General features: G+C 36.7%; 1 protein-coding gene across 3 annotated transcripts in view; it reads right to left on the reverse strand.

Moving 5' to 3' along the window:
* The window catches only part of sff (sugar-free frosting), a 647719-nt gene that overhangs the window by 604589 nt on the left and 29709 nt on the right, over nucleotides 1-13421 (reverse strand). For 2 of the 3 annotated variants that reach the window (XM_067084454.1, XM_067084452.1), the window contains exon 2: nucleotides 13173-13248. The gene's annotated coding sequence lies outside the window, so the exon portion shown is untranslated. Of the gene's footprint in view, nucleotides 1-13172; nucleotides 13249-13421 lie in introns of those variants that run through there. The other variant, XM_067084450.1, reaches the window with a different exon arrangement.

Genomic DNA, 13421 nt, shown 5'->3' on the forward strand with positions numbered 1-13421 from the left:
TATATGGGAAAGATAGTTGGTTTTTTGTCACCAAGTAATTTCTGAAAGCACTCCAGCATTATGAGTTTGCCTAAAACGGTACTGTTGTAGATTTTATAGTACATTATGAAAGTGATGGAGATTTTACTCGCTTTTTACGTCGGATCCTGAGGTTTATGCCTTCACGAGAGAGAGAGAGAGAGTTGACTACATATCGCTTCCTCTTTGATGTGTACATCAGCTAACATTGTTCCACATTTGTAAAGAAAGTAAATGGGTGAATCTGTTTCCGCGACTTTTGTGTGTCTCCGAATCTCTTCTTCCAGAATGTGGAATTCCCTGACTTCCTTTGCCGTTTATTGCGTCATTTGTTCTTAACCCCTGGGCAGTGCCTTAGCCCTGCTACCTGGGTTTTCCAGGATCTTGGGGCTGGATTCTCTTGATTAAAGGTTCTGTCATGCACGCTTTCATTCATTTTTGCTTCATGTTATTTTATTGATTGTATATATTCTTATCTGTTTATTGTTTTATATACATATATGTATGTATACATATATATTTATATATAATTCCTCGCATCCGAAAAGAAAAAGAAATATATATATATATATATATATATATATATATATATATATATATATATATATATATATAGATATATATATATATATATATATACATATTTATATATATAGATTATATATACATATACACTCTTTTTCGGATGCGAGGAATCAGGTTCATGAAAACATTTTATTTAAAGTCATGACCTTTGGATTGTTCTATGAGAATTGTCACATTACGAATAATAATAATAATAATAATAATAATCTGCCGACTTTTAAAAGGCGGGCTTTTCATCACATAAAATGATGGACAGTGACTTGAACACCCACGTCCGTCCCTGTAGTTTTAGCCTGCGTATGTGCGTGCATGTGAGCGTGAATATGTAGCTAACATGTTACTGCTATCACAGTTAATTGAACATACGTACGATAAGTGCTTGGGCGCGTGTATGTAGCCTTTATGTGCGCATAGCAAACCCATTACCGCTTTCATAGTTCCCTTAATTACGGAAAATGAGGTTCAAGAAACCTCAAATATAATTTAAAAAATAAATGGGATTAATTCATTCGCATTTACTTTGCAAAATTGGGGTGATTCTTGCCGGTGTGGACATTGGAACATTCAAGAAGATAAAGAAGATACGGCGCTCTCTCTCTCTCTCTCTCTCTCTCTCTCTCTCTCTCTCTCTCTCTCTCTCTCTCTCTCTCTCTCCTGAAAACTCAAACTTCAGCCTCCGACATAAAAAGCGAGTGAAATCTTCATCAAATCCCAAAAAGTGCCATAACTCTTCAGCAGTACCTTTCAAAGCAAACTCATAACGCTGAAATGCCTTCAGAAATTACTTAGTGCCCAAAGTACCCACTTTATTTTCCGCTGCGCTGATTATACGACCCAAGTTTTAAATCTCATCACAGGTGGAATTTTAATCATGAAGGCAGATGGAAAAGAAGAGGAAGTTATTTCATCCACACTGCAATAATGTGTGTATATATATATATATATATATATATATATATATATATATATATATATATATATATATATATATATATATATATATATATATATATATATAATCAGAAAGCTACAAACGTCCTTTAATATCCAATTCACTCTACCTCGGAAGTAATATATTTTCATATATGTTCGAAGGGGAATATTTTTTTTTTTTTTTTTTTAGTTGATAATAAGTCCACCGTCCCTTCCGAGGTTGAATTGATATTTTGTAAATATATGAAACGGTTTGATAAATAGTCATATATATATATATACATATTATTTTTTTAATCATAAGTTGTTTTTAAATTAAAACTTTTGCAATGCAAAATAAGCAACAACAAAAATAATAACGCCCATAATAACAATGATAATGAAATTAATATTATTACCCTGTAAAGAGCATCCCACCGTGATCAACGTAACTCAAAAATGAACTGGTAATTAAGAGTCCCCCCGCCATCTAATTTCTGTCATTTTCAGAAGATCTTCCATGCTGAAGACAGAAAATCTTTAAATGAATGATGGCCGAGAGACTTTCCTCACATCTTCAGTCAAAAGCTTGCCCATCCGCAGGCAGTCACCCAGGAAATGTGCCAGGCCAGATTCATCATAATTCGTTCGTTCATTCTTGAGTTATCCTCTTGGGTGGAACTGTTTTGCATATCAGTAAATCAAGTAAGCCCTTTGGCTGATCACCTGTTGGCTTTTGATTTTTTTTAGTCAATAAAATGCATTCTATCCGAAGCAACATACGCGACTTTACATAAACCTAGGGTGCTATGACTTACTTGACCAAGGGTGAATCAACAAGTGATCGACTCAACCAATGGATGGGCCATACTCGACCAAGTTTGGCGTATTAATAAAAATAATAAAAAGACAACTCTTCCTAAAGCTGCTAGGCTCCTGAATCTTGTCTCCACGAATTTCACGTCTACTATCATATATTCTGTAAAAAAAATTGTGCATCAGAGTAAAAACTCAGTCGCTGAATCTTCTCAGGCAGTTCTAAATTCTGGAACTTGCCTCATTTTGTGTTCCAGAAACCCATTGATCTACCTTTACTCTAGTCTGTCATCCTAAGAAGGCATTCACTAAGATATCGACCACCTGAAAATCTTTTGAGGCTAGGAAGATTTAGGCATTTGCTCGTTTCCGGTTTTCTTCCACTGACGAATACAGGACTAAATAACCTAATTTATTTCATGGTTAACAAACCACTGCCAAAACCAATGGATGGGTTGAGACTTTGTTCAGGCTTTCGAAATGCTCCCCAGGAAAAGCTCTCCTGAGCATTTCGAACCTCAGACCTCACGAAAAACAGTAAACTTCCTAAACTCTGTAAGAATATTAAGCCTTAGCCCAAGATAATAATTTAGCACATTTCTTCCTATGAGAGGCAGTTTGTCTATCGTTTCCTTCGTGGTCATTCCCCTTAACCTTTATGCCCCTCTTTTCCTTCTTGTCGGGCCTGGGCTAGTAAAAGGGCATTATGCTTTTATCCTACTGGCTTTTCTTCCGAGTGCGGTCAGCTACCAGGAAGCCAAGCATCAACTGAACTCAGGCGTGACGGTGAGAAACAAACCTAACATCTACTTCAGTATGATGGTTAGTACACTTTTCATAATTCATGGACAAGAATCTTTCTTTTTTAATGCTATACCTTGCTAACACGCTTCGAAGGTATTGCAACGGCTTCTTGAGGGCAAAATACAGTCAAGAAAAGATTTCGGCATTTTTCTTAATCTACCCTCAACTATTCGTATCGCTTTTGAATTTTTGTCAGGTCAGCATGCTACAGCTGATAAATGTTTTTTTTTTCTCTCATTACGTAAAATATATCTGCTCTCACAACTAGACAGAAACGTCAGCAAAACGAAAACTTAACTGGTTGGGATTTCTGATAAGAGAAGTGAGTAGACTAAACTTTCGTGACTTTAAACAACTTTTAACTTTTGATTTGAAAACTCGTCAAAAAATATCATCAAAAGAAGCCTCAAAGTTAACTCTCAGTAATTAGTTTCCTTTTCCATCTAATGCCGTCTAATCTAAACAAAATTACGGGGAATAATCATTTCATTATGGCCCTCCCTATTTCCCACAGGCCACCCCCACCCCGCCCTTCTCTCTCTCTCTCTCTCTCTCTCCTCTCTCTCTCTCTCTCTCTCTCTCTCTCTCTCTCTCTCTTAGGACATGGCAAAACTCTCCAGTGTATTTCTTTCACTGGAAATTGTTAAAATGCAGAGTACAAATCATTTAATTTAGCAATAGGCAAAAACTATATACAAAAGCCCCATGAATTCTGGATATCCCCAAAAAGCATAAGGATAATCCAGTCTCATTTGAGGAAGGGAAGAGCATTGCATTTTTCGGTCAAATGAGAATCTATGGTTACCATTTTGAAACCTGGTGAAATATTTCATTGGCGATTAGTGGAAACAAAATTTTTTAGTTCCTGTATTGGGTTTTGACAGATCATAACACCACTTGAAATATTTGGAGCATTATATATTAAACAAAATAGGTGATTAACATTCCCTTTTCGTTATCTGTTTGAATTATATTTCATGGAGGAATGATATAAGGACTCAAAACAGCACCAAAACAAGGAAAGCCACAAAGCAATGATGAAGGACTACACTTGTGCGTAAGAGATCCTTCGGGCTGAATGACCGCAAGAGATGGAAAAATTTCCACACAAATTCCACGTCTTACCCGTTAGCTTCCTTTTATTGTGCGGGCTCAGTTGCATGCTAAGAGATGACAGCTCAACCACCCCTTGTCACTTTCCAGCAACAGTGGGACCACCAGATGCAATATAACACATCTTTTTTCTCCAGTTTACGCCCGACTGAATGATATATTGATTGTGGTGCTTTCGCTCTTTTTAGATTGCTCAATTTGTTGATTGAAGTCTAAATAAAAACATAAGTCAATTTGCATATTACTCGTTTCAAGCTTTTTTTTGACTGAAATATGTCATTCGTTACCAAGGCTAACAAAAGTTTAATGCAATTTGCCGAGTTATTTTTTCCTTGTAACTACATTTTATGATGTGATCCCGTTCATGATCTTCAGTCCTTCCTATATGTCGTTTCAATAGACAGCATCTTTGCTCTAGAAGATACTAGGATTGTATTGCTAATCCTAGTAGAGCCAGACTTATCATTCATTATAGATGCTGGTTTTGATGTACTCCATCCTGGTCACTTAAGAAAGACGAGAAGAAATTGCCGATTTTATGAGGTGTTTAACTGTTTACCAAAGTCGAAAGAACATAAAGTATTCAGATCACCCAAACCATCGAAAAATGAGCAAATACCACAGGTTACGAAAAGGAAAACGTGCTCAGCGATGCAGCAGATTCCAGTTAAACACTTAATACCCTTCTTTAGGGGCAACCGATCAAGTATAGTGGGAGTTCACTCACCAGGAAATTGGAGGAGGCCTTTTGGAAGATCCTACAATGCTAAAATGAATTAAGACTTTAGGTGCCCATACCAAACCACCAGTTATAAGTTTGATTAAGGCCTACATTCGGAAATTCAAATTTAATATTTCAGTCTAAATCCATCAAGACTAGTAGATTTAATCCAAATCCAGATTTATTCCTGCTATCCATAGTTTACAGTTCTGCTGAAGCACCGTGAATTTTATTTGTTTCATACCGGGCATATTGCTCCCAAATGCCAATCCACAATGTAAAGTGAATAAGATATAAATGCTGTTTCATCACAGGAGGTACTAAATTCAGTATTTTAATTATGGAATTACACCTTCTGGTATATGCGTTGTGCTGGTTAACCGTACTTAAAAATCTCTAGGTCAAGACATGAAGGCACCGACATTCCTCATTCAGAAAGCTCACTATGTTGCGCCTACCCACACAGAATCGTGCAATAATTGCCGATGGATTTTGCGACCCGACACCTATGGTCTTCTTTAGGGCTACGATATTCCGAGCCTGATAAAGGGGGCGGCAGCATTGGTGGCTTACTGACGCAAATTACTAAAGTAGGTCGGAAAAGTTCCACGTAAGGGGCTTACCTTACCTTAAAGTTTATTTTAAAGAGGAAGGTAAGAGAGGGACGCCTTGTATACGAGAAGAAACTTCTCTTCGAAAGTGGGTGTGCCGAGGTTTTTTATAGCATAAAAACTTGAAATTTATCCGCTTTGTTTAGCTTTAATTCAACTAGTGATAAACTTACAAAGGCAAAAATATGTTTAAAAAGGCATGTTCCAGGAACAGATACTTTATGAGTAAATATAAAAATGTGGGAAACACAATATATTATTTAATTTTACGTAATTAAACAATATGATTTTTTATCAAATGGATTATTTAAAGAGCAAAAGTGTTTATGCATCCGTAAAACTACTGGAAAACTGATGATAAAAAAGGACATAAAATAAGGCGGGTGCAAATGAGCAGAGGTAAAAAATTACTGTTAAAGAATTATATCAAGACAACTCGCAACCTCTCAGCAAACTGGAGAAGGTAAGTAAGCAAAGAACATAAAAGTGAAAAAAACTCAGCCCAGCGAAAACAATTGATGAAATCCAGAGACAAGATGAGTGAAGAAGAGAGGAACAGAGAAAATCTCCGATATCTCACAAAACGTACCGATTCAAAAAGCTACAATAACCAAAGAACAGCGACGAAGGCAAAAAACGTTTCCACTAACTGGGATACAGAAGAAGAATATAGAATTTAGACCAAAGGCCAAGCGCTGGGACCTATGAGGTCATTAAGCGCTGAAGCGGAAATTGAGTAAAAAGGTTTGAAAGGTGTAACAAGAGTAAAACCTCGCAGTTGCGCTGTTAAAAAATTGTTAGGAGAGGGTGGAAAGTAAGATGGAAGAAAGAGAATATGAACGGAGGTACAGTAAAAGGAATGAAAGGGGTTGCAGCTGGGTGCCGAAGGGACGCTGCAAAGAACCTTAAGTAATGCCTACAGTGCACCGCATGAGGTCGGATATTCTCTCTTAATAAAAGTCCAAGATCTGTGGAACATCACACACCACAGAAGAGGCGTCGCTTTCAATTAATCGCCAGGTTTGCGGTGCAGAGGGAATATTCGGCGTTATTGCAAATTTATGGGTATTTGCATCAGACCGCGTTCATTAGGCTGCGAATATCGCCTGCCGTTTATTGTTAGTGCAGAAAGTTGATACACTCCGATTTATTCAAAACCTGTTTTAATTCTAATATTGTTTTGACATTAATTTAATTGGAAGTGGCCAAGTTAATAATGAAATTTCATGGTTAAAAATTATGTGGTATACTACCTACTATGAAGTTGCTAGAATAACAGAAAAAATTAAAGAAAACAGATTAAAAAGTAAGTAAATACATCCTTCCACCTCATACTTTCCCTAGAGTCTCTCTCAGCCCCTAATTCCTTCAAAAGAACTTATAGAAGACTTAGACAAAGACTTGAAAAAGTGACTTGTAGAGGACCGGCCTCGTCCTGGCACAAGAAAGCAGGGAACTACAAGACGCTCGAGTTCCGGTCACTAAACCCCTGACATCGGAATCGTGGAACGAAGAGGGTAAACAAATGTAGAGGACGAAGATGGGAAACAAATCGATGCGAAGCCGAAGAGAAACAAGCTTGTCCCCTTTTTAATCCTCTAATGGAACTACGAAGTTGGCTTCCTGCCTCTCGCCGCCTGGGAGACGAACCGAAGAAGAAAGTAAAGTTAATAAAGATGCGACATTTTGCTCCCAAAAGTAAGAGGCCGAAATGTCGCCCCGAAATGTGATTATTAAGTGATTAGGTATGGGATTTCTGTATGGGCTCATGATCATTATGACAGCGTTCACAGCTACTGGCGACATTTCGGAAGCCACGGTAGCGAAAAAGACGTAGAAATTTCACTCGACATAATGATGATTGTGCTTACGGTCGGAATTTCTACGTGCATTTATGGTATAATGATCCTAGAGGAATATTCTGGGTATTAAAGTCTTACTAAGCTCCAGATACCACGGTAATCAGAATGTGTTAACGTTTGCACTTGAGATAATGATCACATGCTAATGATTTCAATTGCTAGATAGGCTTATGGTATAATGATCCTCGTGAAAAATCCTGAATATTATATTCTTATTAAGCACCAGGTACTATGGTAACCAAATTCCTGTAAGTTGGTTTGGCATGGCTCTCACACCACGATAATCAGAAAGATAAACATTTACTTCAAGATACCGAAATATAAATATATACATTGCTTAGGCACTATGCAATTATGTATGTCTCTTAAATTCACCATAGGCACGTATCATATTTCACGATAATAAAAAGGAAGTCCTGAAGTTCTAGAAGGTGAATACTATATATAAGTTTAGTGTAAGAAGTGTAGTTGAATTTAACCCACGACTGCCTTGATTTTCATAAGAACCACAATTCTCTTTTCCGAGACGCATACGGAATGCCTTGATCATTACCAAGACACTGGCTTGTAACAGGGGAAAATATTAGGTAAATATTCAAGCTGTCAGTGGGTTATAAAGCTGTGGTGTTTTCATCCCAAGTTCATTAAATCTCTGAAATGTTACTAAGTCCTGGTTACGACATCTTGATAAAGAGCGGTTTCAGTTCCCCTCCTCGAGGTCATGATTTGGAGTGTTTTATGATACCAAGATAAATAGAAACGGATCAGTAAATTTAATAGGCTTTAATTGGTTACATTTTTTTTATTTTCCTATCGATAGTCCCTAAAACAGTCGGGGGGAAAGGGTTGCAATATTTGGTTAAAATACCTGATACTAAAATGTGGAGTTCAAAAAACAGTTTCTGAATCCTTAAAATTCCCTTTGGTGTGTGGGTGTGTGTGTGTATGTATGTATATTTTATATATATATATATATATATATATATATATATATATATATATATATATATATATATAATATATTATAAACAAATTTATACATATATATACAGATTGATAGATAGGTACTGATATAAATAGCAGCAGCAGCAGCAGTAGAGTAGTAGTAGTAGCAGGAATATTCACTGTTGTGAGCCTGTCAGACTACATCTAGATATATATACAATACGACGCCAGTTTCAATAAGAAATGCTTCAATTTTGCAAAACAAATTACTTTAATCCAATATTTCCCATTCAGTCTCCACTCTCCTCACGGCAAGAAGAACCGTTGTCGAGAGAGTACATAAGCCTGGCCGCACGTTTGCATGACAGTGGCAACATGTACCGGTAGTTTGAGTTTAAAAACGCGGAGCCAAGATTGAAATTCCAATCTATAATCCTGATAGAACACTTTCAGTTTAACCGTTAGTCTCTCTCTCTCTCTCTCTCTCTCTCTCTCTCTCTCTCTCTCTCTCTCTCTCTCTCCCCTGGATGAAGTCCAATACTCGTATAAGTTCATGTAAAATTCCTATGGACATTACATCTCTGAAGGATTAATTTTGAAACCCAATATCATCAACTTCTACAACAATGGGACTTTTTTTCAATGTTTTGTTGTCTTTAAAACTGACCTAGTCTTCTTACTATAAAGATCACGACTGTTTCATGTCATGCACTTTCAGTTACATGATGCTGTTGCAGGAAAGAACAGTTCATATACCAGAAACTAACCTAAAAAAAAAATTGGGGTCACCATAAAATAGTATTCAGAGGGGTGTCATAAAATCACGATCTGGCAACTACCCAAATGACGAAAGGAAAACTTTATTTCTTTTATGATGCGAATAAATCGATAAAGTAAACTGTTATAAGTGAAAAGGTTATTTTTTTATTTATTAAAAATTAGTTTAGTCGTGTGTGAATATTGTTTATACCAAAAAAACTGCATATGTAACTATATAAAGAGAGTTGTCTTCATTTTAACAACACTAAAACTATGCACTATAAACTTTGTTCAACATGAAAGAATATTTTGGTGAAGATTAACTGCCATAAGCGTCATAAAATGAGCCATATCTTTCTGCCCTTTCACATTCTATGGTCATTCGAAATCGTTGGGGAAACAATTCTGTTTTAGTGTACATAGGAACAAGCATTTATTAGGAGGTACAAGTGCAGAACATTTCTATAAAGCAATTTCAAGCGCGTGAATTGAGGATCTTGGTATCAAGGATGCTAATTCTTCTCCAAACAAGATTCTGGCCAGGTTCCAAGGCGTGCCCAATTCTGGAAGAGGCGTATCCAGATAACATTCCTTTATCAAAACACCTCTCACTTATCACTAATTGACTGCAAGGGATGAATCTTAGATCAAGAATATTACTTTAACACGATGGAGGACAATTTATGCAATTCCACTAGGCAACAATAATTGTACTTCATATCCTTGACTTCATAAATGGGATATGGTTTTACTAGGATTTTTCTTAGTCAGTGACTGTTTAAGAGAGAGGGAAACTTGAAACTAGAAAAAATAGCGTTAGGACGAAAGAAAAGAGAACTGGGAGTAATTGTCATCTTCAGACTTACCGCTGGAATAGATAATACAGTGATCAATTGCATCAGAAGCCCTGGGTCCGTTGAAATGGCAATTTCCCTGGCTGTTCAACAAAAGTGGGAAGAACAAAGGGGGGCTTTGAGAGACGCCTGTTCTGCGTGTGGTCTCTCTGCTGGTTGCCTAAGACTCTGTCGAGCTGGGCAGGGTTGTCAGATGCTTTTAGACAAAACTAGCCATTATACTAATAAAAATAGCCAATTTTAGCCACTTTAAAAAAATACATTTTTTGTTTACGGTAAGTACAAGGTAAAAACATGCATTTAAAATGTGTGAAAAACACTCACCTTTTATTCAAAGCTCGTGGCAACAATAATGTCTTCAAACTGCTCCCTCCTCGACCCCGTTGTCAAGTTCTAGTTCTTCATTGTTGCTACTTGTGCTTGGAGTTGGAAGGCTCGGTGAAGAAGACTGGTACATATTACTGTATTACTGTTAAACAGTTTATGCATATCTGGCGTTACTGTGAAATCTTTGCATCACTTATTTGTCAACATTAAGTGAGGCTTTACGCGCAAAATAGATTCCAGTGTGCTAACATTTATTTCGTTGTTTTCTCTTGGCGTTTGTCACGAAAGAAAATACTCGTTCAACAAATGCATTGCTTACTGGAATTGAAAAGAATATTTAACACAATTTGAGCAAGTTCTCTGAAGCAGTGTTCTCCTAAAGCATTCTCATATTGAACCACAGCTGCCCAAAACTCAACAGTTTTGGTGGGAATTTCACCTTTAAATTCCTTCTCCCAGTTGACAAACAGTAACTTTTCATATTGAGAACATAACTTTGCTGTGTCTTCATCTTATACAAAGTCATGGAATTATTTAGGAAAATCCTTGTATGCTGTTCTTACTTGAGATAAACATTTTTGTGATTGAAACAATCCGAGAGTTGTTACTATGACAGAATTATCATCACGCCGTTTATCTAACTGACTATTCGCTTCAATTAGAAATTGTAGACATCTTCCTTTCCTTGTTTTCTCATGTTCTGCAGGCAATTTTGCATCCTTTAGACACATTTCAAATTTGGCTCCAAACGATATATTCTTTATTTTATGTTGAAGTGATTTATGCAGCACATCAAGGTCTCGAAAAACTTTATATGGATCGGCATCTGTTGCTTGGAATGCAGCATTAACACTCTCGAAATCTTGAATAATAGGCAAAATAAAAGTCAAGTACAGGCAATTACGTACGTCCGTAAGCATGTCCATAATTATACGACAATGGTAATTTCTTTCCTTGCCAGCCACCAAATTGAAGTAAGTTTTCAGTTCCTCCCATTGAGACAGTATCGCAAATATACATTTCGCTTTAATTAACCATCTGGTGCTAGAAGAGGTGATGAACTTTCGAGGCTCTACACAACCATCATTTAATACTTTAAATAAAGTTTTGAAGTCAGCTTGACGGAGAGAACTAAATTTGAACCACCGTGCAATTTCTGATAATAGAAAGTCAATGTTGGCTGGCAATTTTTTACTTACATGTTCGCAACATAAAGCCAAACCGTGGCAAGTACACTTAACGAAAACTAGGTTTGGCTTAATTTCTCTGAGACTTGAAAGAACAGAGTTGTGTACGCCACAAACGTTATTTGCACCATCTGATGCAAATCCAATGCAGTTCTTCAAGTTAATGCCGTTTTTTTTCCAGATAATCTCCTTAAAAAGATTTTCTCCAGTGGTGGAAATAACAGGAACTAGGCCAGTAAATTAGCCATAATTAGCCAAAAAAACAGGTGGCTAATTTCCGGGAAATATTTTTAGCCTCATTGTTCGCAAATTAGCCACATTGGCTAAAAATAGCCACACCTGGCAACCCTGGAGCTGGGTCAAATGGCGTGAGTGCTTGCTTCAAAATCCTCCCCAACACCGCCAAAGACTCGCCAGTACAAAGGTCACAGAAAAGTGGCCTTAAGGTACAATCTAGCTAAGGGTGGTCTTAGCAAAACCTACCCTGTCAGATATGCCTCTAAACTGAAATTCCTACCCCTTTCGACGGTTGGGTTTTAGGAACAACAACTGCCCGCGTACTTCCCTCTCTAGTATGCCCTCTTACTTTAACAAAGAGAAAGCTTTTTTATATATTTCTATTAAATCAAGGAAGAGAGGGTCGAACAGGAAATATTTATAATACCACTAATACAATAAACAAAATTTTGTTTATTTCTTTACTGGTTACGGGTTGAAACTTTGAAAGAAGTATTATTCCCTACCAAAGCCAAAGAACGTGAGCATTTAACGAAGAAAATTCATAATCATTAAACCTTCACATAAAATAAATTGAATATTTATCACTGGCTTCCACCGACCAGGGCTTCGCAGAAATTGCTGAGACAGTGACGCATTGCAAATAAAAAGCAGTCAGTATCATGGACAATTTATGGAAGACCTTCAAGATTCTTTTCATAAAAGTAAAAAAAAAAAAATCCGGAAATTCATGCTATCATACTTGTATTCATTCGACAAGAACACTTTATTAGCTTACGTCAAAACTGAATACGCGGCTAACGCACAAACCCAGTTGACACCAGTTGACAGCGATGCAAACAGCGGTCAGTTTCCGAGGAAATGAGCCAGATATTTTGACTAAAAAGTTTTTAATATTCGATAATAACTAATGACTAGTAATGAATATGCAAATGTGAATTAATTATAATCTTAATAGGGAACACTTCCGTAGGAGTTTATCCTTAAAAATCGATTTTACTTCTATATATCGTAATAAAACAGAAAATCTCCAACTTCAATCAACTTTACCAAACACACTACTTATTTCTGGATGCTGATAAAGTAATCCTGATTCATGAGGTTTACGAAAATAAATAATATATAAAGGTAATGCTACTACAGAGACCCGTTTATTCCAATTCCCTTAATCATGTAAATACGTCTCTAAGTGTAACACATGGAGAATGACTACAAACTATCAATTATATGGCAAAAGACATCAATCAAACTGAAAAGGATTTTCAATGCAATTTGACAACAGTCATCGTGTAATCTTGAAAACGATATCCAAATACATCTGAAAACACATCCAGGTAGGCCAGTGGAAAACACAAATATATGCACGAAGGAATAAATGGTTTCCCCCAAATAAACACATGATTACTTCTCTCTACACTCACCCACGGGGCTGTTCTTCCATCGGAGATCACACTTCAAAACGAAACACTGATGACGCACATCTCACATCGTCGCGCCCTGAAAGAACAATAAAAATCAGATTTCAATGATGTCCCTCATTTGAGCCTGTCACAAACAGAATATGCCCGGGACATCTGTGAATGACGATGAAATAATATAATCACTGAATTGTGTCAATCAACTACTGCGACGGAAGTAGGTATTTAAATGTTTACTTTCGAATACAATTT

This window comes from Macrobrachium rosenbergii, chromosome 41, assembly GCF_040412425.1.
Source record: "Macrobrachium rosenbergii isolate ZJJX-2024 chromosome 41, ASM4041242v1, whole genome shotgun sequence".
NCBI classification, from domain to species: domain Eukaryota; kingdom Metazoa; phylum Arthropoda; class Malacostraca; order Decapoda; family Palaemonidae; genus Macrobrachium; species Macrobrachium rosenbergii.